Here is a 7,490-nt window from a genome sequence, read left to right as displayed (position 1 = left end):
ATTTTTTCCTTTTCAGCTAGACAAACATCTTTAAACCACTCAAATTTGTACTATAAATGAGTATACCAGAGTCCTATGTACACCGTAGTAATTTATTGATATGCCGCATAATGTCCTCCTTTTTGGTGTTATGGAAATGGTCACCCTAACTGTGAGTCAAACTGTAACACAGCGATTTATTATTTTATTTAGACAAAGAAAATATTACATTCTCCCGCCTTGACTGTACGTCAGGGGGCGGGATCAGTCGGCGGCGGCGGCTTGCTGGCCGGGACGGATTAATTTGTAGCCCGGATGCCGAGGCGTGAACGTCTCCTCTTAGCTCCTGCTAACAGAGCAGCTGGGAGGGACTGCTGCGCGATGACTGGGCTGCCTGTAAGTGCTTTGAGACGGGGGAGGGGCCGCGCAGGCACCTGCTCGTTGTGAAGAGGTAATAGCGATACGTGCTTTCTCCTCAAAAAGTCGCCAAAAGTCACCAATAACAGCAGAAAAAGGAGCTTGATTTGTCGCTTGTCGCTGTTTTGAAAAAAGGTTGCCAAAGGGGTCTGAAAAGTCGCTAAATATAACGACAAAATCACTAAATTGGCAACTCTGTCTGTAACTGCCGTCTGCTGATGGTTAAAGGCGGGTCTAATTTCTGATTGGCTAACTAAGCCAAAACAGTTGCCATGCGACTTTGTTGGTTGACAGGTGATTTAACAAATCACACCATATCATTTAGACACAATAGATTAAATGCATTTATTTGCAATATTTTCCATTATATTATATCCTTTATCTCATTCTGTGTCACTATACACAAGCCATGCATTTTTTATTGATTAGTAACAAATATTTGAATGGGTTGTGATTTAAATCTAATTAATTGAAAAGGCGTTATGTAAACCTGGGTAACACGTTGGTGAGTTAAAATCCTTATTTTCAGAAATAACATCACCCACACAATCCACAAGTCATTTCCCTTCTAAAGAAAATCCGGCAAACAGAGTAGATCCAGTGTTGCTCTACTGCTAGAGGGCCAGTCAGTGAGAGTGCATGTTGGGGAACGGTTGAATTAGCCTCTGACTTGATGAGAACGCACACATTTAACTGGAGCCAGGCGGTGTGTGGGTGAAAGGGGTGTAGAGCCACATGGGTTTTTTCCCCCTTCCAACCCAACTGTTGGAGTATAGGTAGACAAACTATAATTATAATTGTACGTTGTACATTTGGTTTTATTTCTGTGTAGTGTGTGTCACACATTTGTTATAATTTAGGCCAAATCAGCATCATTCACGACTCATGTGTCGCCACCTGCAAGTTAAATCAACAGATTGATCACGTCACATCACTGCAAGATAAAACAACAATGGTGCTGATATAGAAGGCTGTCCTTGTATCTGTTGGTCAAATATTTCCCTTGCTTACAATCCTTTGAACCACTCTCTGTCCCTCACACACATTATGTGATTGTGTAATGGGCTCGCTAGCCAAGCAAGCTAACTATCCACTCAGTTAAACATTTCCCAAAAAACTCCACAGCGTGTTGAGGACTACTCATGTAGTTTAATGGTAATTTCGTGAAACTGTAAACACAATACAAACATAAGGTAAGTATTAATAAAGCTAAACAGTAAGCATAAAGAAGTAAATCTATAATTCAACACATGGAAAATAAAGATAATACTTACAGACGTTGCTTTAACAAACAAGAAGATGTAGTACTGCATCTTAATGGAAGAGCTGATCAAGCTGTCGATCCTGCATGCTCTCTATGTGAATAACGTGCTTGTGACTTCCGGTCACCTAACTAGCAGCCCCTCCCTTAGAGCATTCCCTCTTAAAGGTACAGGCACCTATGCCACATACATTACAAAAAACACACTTTCAATGCCAGGGGCAGAACAGATTGTGTTTTAACACAACTCACTCACAAACTAAACAGGAAACAAGGTGTGTGTGTGTGGGTGTGTGTGGGTGTGGGTGGACGGACTCTGGGTTATGGTGAGGCTGAACTATTATTTGCATTGAATCAGTGTGCACCGGTTAAACCAGCCGTCACCACACACACTCTCCTGCATGGAAGCATGTTACACCTCCTGCTCTGTATCACTATACTCAACCTCTGCAATGAACCGGTTTTAACACCACCAACCTGCGTCCATGGTCCGGAGGAGCCAAATACAAGCCACCTATGTGGTGTCGAGCATGGACATTACTACACATACATTCCGGGAGATTAAAGAAAAAAAGGAGAAAAGAAAATGAAACCCAAGAGAACCTAAATACAAAACAGCAATATATAATGGTGGGTTGCTCTCCATCAGTCTGGTGAACAATAGATTAGCTATTTTGGAGTGTGATTATTCTATCTGTCCCCACCTCGGTCTTTGTCATACTCTCAGTATGTCTGCTGGAGAGAAAGAGGGTTTATATATTGCGGGGACCGCCTTCCTTTCAGACATAACGTCCACTCCGACATTGACGTCTAATTGTCGTAGTGGCGGCACTTCCATGTTGCTTCCTTGTTGCATGATAACTATGATCTTCTTAACTGTTAAACCAAACAAATTATAATTGATGGAGACTTACGCAGGAGTGTGTGTGGTTTATTGCTGGTTTAAGCAGCCTCACCTGGCACTTGTCAGACTAATGGGACTCTAGGTCTTGGTGAGGCTGCACACCTGTATTATTATTATTATTTTATTTATTTAACCTTTATTTATACTCGAAAAATCAACTCATTTGCAATGATGATGAGTCAAACAAATGCAAAGCAAAAACAACAATACATACACAATAAACCATGCAAATACACCAAAAATACAATAACTGATGAAGAGAAAAACAAAAAAAACATTTACAAAGAGATACGTAGACTGGAAAAAGTTATATAGCTTCATTAAAACAGTTACAGGTAGAGTTTGGCAGATTTAAGATATTTCTAAATTGGTTAAAGGATATGATGTATTCATTTTAATTTGTTGCTGCAAGTTTTTCCAGGAGTCAGGGGCACTGAAGCTAAAAGCTGTCTTTCCAAGCTCAGACTTGACTTGAGGAACATGAAGCATGAGCATGTCAGTGGAGCGTGTGTGAAAAAGCCCATCTGAAATTTGCAGCATTACAGTCAAATAATGAGGAAGCCTACCGGACAGGGCTTTATAAATAAAAATGTGCTTCAGGTCTTTCTTCAGAGATGACCACCCAGCCTTTCCATATAATACACAATGGTGTGTGTGATAGGCGTCTCCTGTGATGGACCTTAAAGCAGAGTGAAAAACGGAGTCCAGGAGGTTAAGACATGAATGTGATGCATGCCGGTAAACCAAATCACCGTAATCAAGGACAGACATGAAAACTGCCTCAATAATCCTTTTCCTACTAAATAAAGGGAAGACGGTTTTGTCCCTATAAAAATAGCCAGTTTTTTGTTGCAATCGACATACAATTTTTTTTATGTGAAAATTAAAAGTGAGTTTATCATTATCCAGATGCCGAGATAATTATATTCTGTGACTCTTTCGATTTAAAATCCATTCTTTGTAAAAATTGTGAAATCATCAAAATGTGTAGTTCTTGCTCTGGAGAAGCACGCATATTTAGTTTTGTCTGTATTAAGAACAAGCCTGAGGACCACTAGGCAGTCCTGCAGGGTGTTAAAAGAGAGAGGTTCTGAATAGATTGGGGCACTGAATTGGAAATGCAATACAGTACTGTGTTGTCAGCGTACAGATGGGCGTGACAATTTTGTAGCTATGAAACAATGTTATTGATATAAATTGTAAATATAACTGGATTGAGCCCTTTGGGACACCATTTGTAACTGTAGCTTCCCAGTTTAAATGATTGCTGTCTATCAGAAAGATAATTGCCGAACCAGCTACATGCAGAATGATCAAAACCAATGTCATGCAGCCTCTGTAAGAGCAAATGGTGGTCAACAGTGTCAAAGGCCTTCGAAAGATCAATAAAAAATTGTCTAATTGTCTAATGCTGAAACAATGTTGTTTATAACCAAAGTGACAGCAGAGATGGTACTGTGGCCCGCCCTGAAACCAGATTGTAATGGGCTCAAAATGGAAGCACTGGAGAGAAACGTTTTTAACTGATTATTAATCAGGGATTCTAGGATTTTTATCAGGCATGGGAGTTTGGATATTGGCCTGTAATTATTAAGATTATTTTTGTCACTGTCGGACTCGTGTTAATTTAGGCTACAGTATGGGACATTATGGGAAAAGGTGCACTGTCCGGTGCCTGGAAACATCTACACCCCCTGCATATTTTATTTGAGGTTTTGTTTATTGATTTATTTGAAGTTATGCTGTGACTGAATATGTACATGCAGAATGAAAGGAATTAAGACATAGTTATTGTAGAATTGTCAGGAGTTATGGGGATGCCACACACAGGCACATAGGGGCAGCCCGCGGGGGGTTTTAGCGGTCCTGAGGAAAGCGTGACTGTTGAGAAAGTTAACTAGAGAGCTGTATATGAAGAAGTGTGGTCATCCGACCGTATGTTTAATGTGTTGCAGACCGACGACAATAAATGCCACGTAAAGTCATCCCAACGTCTGATTAATCCAACCATAAGTGTGATACATCACCACTTTTATGTAAGGGAATTAACTGAGCTTTTTTCCAAATTTTAGGAACTATACCAGAGGAGATGGAAAGATTAAAAATATGGGTTATTTGTTTTGATATGATGTGAAGTGCAGAGAGCTTGATTGACAACGGGTCCAATTTGTCCTCTCCCATATACTTCTTGGGGTTGATGGCGAGGAACGCATCTACAACAACACTTGTGGGTACTGGAAAAGGGGTAAAAAGAGGATTTTGAGAGACAGGCGGTATGTTATTACTGGTTGTTGGAGGTGTACATCTTCCATTTTGAAATGCAGCTACAAAATGTTCATTAAAAGCTAAACCAATATCCTTCTGTTAATTTAGTGTGTGATCATTTATTTTTATCTGAATGGGAACTGTACTAGAATTGTATTTATTGTAGTTCACAGCCTTCCAAAATAGTGCAGGGTTTGAATAGCAGTTGGAGATTAAACCAAGGTTATACTCAGATTTAGCCTTCCTTACCATGGTTGTGCACCTATTTCTGAGTTGTCTAAAAACAGTCCAATTGGAATTTTCTGCGGAGCGTCTTGCTGGAGACCCGGGGCCGGATTCACAAACATTTTCTTAAGATAAAACTTACGAAGATTAAGAAAAAGAACAAGAAGTTCCTAAGAATCTTTTTAAACGCTATTCACCATTTTTTTCTTAAGAATTGTCGTTTGTCTTATGAACTTCTTTGTTTTCTGACTTAAGAAGTTCTTAGATTGTTAACGTAGTAGAGGAATGCATGTGAATGCATAATGTTCATCCTCGTGCGCTCTTGTTGCTCGAGCAGCGGAGGGGCCTGGCCCCGTTGCTATGTCACCTGTACTTTGTTGATGTTTATGTTTTGGGTCTCGCGGAAAATAAACCGTTAATTCTGTGGAGTTACTATACTATTATTATTACTACTATATTAGTACCGTTCGGAATAAGTTTGTTGTTGAATAAACCCTGGATTTGACATTGCCTCGGCCTTGTATCTGAGAACGTTACAGCCTACTTTGAAAATTCAGATTGCGCGAAGAAATGGAGGTCAACAGTGCCAAGCGCAGCAAAAACTTTTCGAAACAGAAGTTGGAGGAGGTTGTTTCAAGGCGAAAAATATTAATGGGAAGGTTGGATAATGTAGTGACAGCAGATAATAAGAAGAGGGCGTGGGCGAAGGATATTGGTTTAGGATAATGTAGGATATTGGTTTAGGATAATGTAGTGACAGCAGATAATAAGAAGAGGGCGTGGGCGAAAGTTGCCCAATCGGTGTCCCCAGTGGGGGGATGGAGCGCGATGTGAGTGCTATTAAAATAAAATGGGCCGACGTAAAGTCCCTCGTCAAAAAAAAAGCTGCTGAGAGGGCGAGGGAGATGAAGAAGACAGGAGGTGGGACGTCCTCTGTGAAACTTGACCTTGGAGGAGAGGATTTTGGAAGTGACAGGGGAATCGCTGGTAAGAGGAGTTCAAGGAGGGGTGGACACTGGAGACCCCGGCGGAGACAACAGCTGTATGCAGCTTTTACAGCAGATGCAAACAGGTAAGCTCACAAGCGACTGTCACTAGCTGTTAGCTATTGATCATTACGTTGATCCCGTTGATTAAGCTTCTTTTTTTTCCCTTAGGCCTTTAGACTAGTAGGCTACTGTGTGAACAGAGCCTGCATTCTACTACCTAACTAATGGCCCAATGTTCCTGATTCTGATGCTTTTCTGTAGATACTATGGTGGTCCTTGATGTTCTTCCCAACCAAGCTGGATCTGCACCCACCCAAGTCATCGTACCCCCCCACATTGAACTTGAAGTTCAACAAAATGTAAGTTTATAACTGTATCAGACACTGACTACCACACCATACATTGTGATATTGTTCAGGAAAACTGGCTCCCTGGGCCATCCAGCTATTCAATGTCAAACAAAAGAGGATGAAATGGACTTTTCAGCATGAGTGTCTTTCTGCCCCTACCATCCAGTGTTGGGCGAAATGTGTCACAAAAGTAGTGTAATTGCAGTTATGTATTGCTGTTTGCTGTAACGCAGTGAAACAGTAGCCTAGGCTGTTATTGAATTTGATTTCCTAGGTGAGATGACTGCAGAGATGGAAATCTCAGTTCTCACCGTCATTGGAAGGCTTTATTATCCCTCCTCTTTACAATCTGAGTCCTAACATTTACCCCTGTTGGCTTTACAATTGAATTGAACCTTCTGCTGTTCTTTTTGTTCTTACAGAATTCCGAAGAAGAGCTTACTCTGTCACAACTCATTTCAGAGTCCATCCTCCAGCCCACACCAGTAATGACACACAGCATGGAGGACATGATCTTCTTTCAAAGAGACCTTTTGGAGGAAGTGTGGCTACTGAGAAGAGTTCAAGAGCAACTTTTACTGGTGGAGAGAGAGAGACTGCTCTTGGCCAAAGCCAAATTTGAGCTTAAAAAAAAGTATTACTAAAAAAAAGTATTACTCTTTTTTTAAAAAAAGAGTATTAGTAAATAATTAATAATAAAAAAAAATAGCTCATATAGATTTTCAGGTGTTTATTATTATTTATTTATTTGACATGAATCTCCTCCTCACAAGGTCTTGTCTAACTTCAGTGCCGTTATTACATGGGGCGGGGATGGGGCAATCTCCCTCTGGTTCATGGTTGTCTGGAAAATCAGGAAGAGGCAGCCGGTACATCATGCAGATGTTATGTAGGATGAAGGCACAGGTGATGATTTTACAGCCCTTTTCAGGGATGTATTGGAGCACTCCACCAGAGCGGTCAATGCATCTCAATCTGGATTTCACAACCACAATGCATCTCTCCACAACACTCCTAGTTTTGCGTTGTGCACGGCTGTAGCGCTGTTCTGGCTCTGTTGCTGGGTGGAGGATTGGAGTAGTCAACCATGATCATAGAGC

General features: G+C 40.8%; 1 pseudogene across 1 annotated transcript; it reads left to right on the top strand.

Moving 5' to 3' along the window:
- The first annotated feature begins 5,621 nt into the window (after window positions 1–5,621).
- Window positions 5,622–7,034, top strand: LOC307086799 (annotated as a pseudogene). The gene is made up of 4 exons: window positions 5,622–5,749; window positions 5,828–6,123; window positions 6,302–6,399; window positions 6,813–7,034. The product of its transcript is annotated as an uncharacterized misc_RNA (transcript).
- The last annotated feature ends 456 nt before the right edge of the window (window positions 7,035–7,490 follow it).

The sequence above is a fragment of the Pollachius pollachius genome (assembly GCF_949987615.1).
Source record: "Pollachius pollachius genome assembly, chromosome: 15".
In the NCBI taxonomy this organism is placed as follows: Eukaryota; Metazoa; Chordata; class Actinopteri; order Gadiformes; family Gadidae; genus Pollachius; species Pollachius pollachius.
Note: the sequence above shows the minus strand (reverse complement) of the source record. Positions and strands in the feature narration are given on the sequence as shown.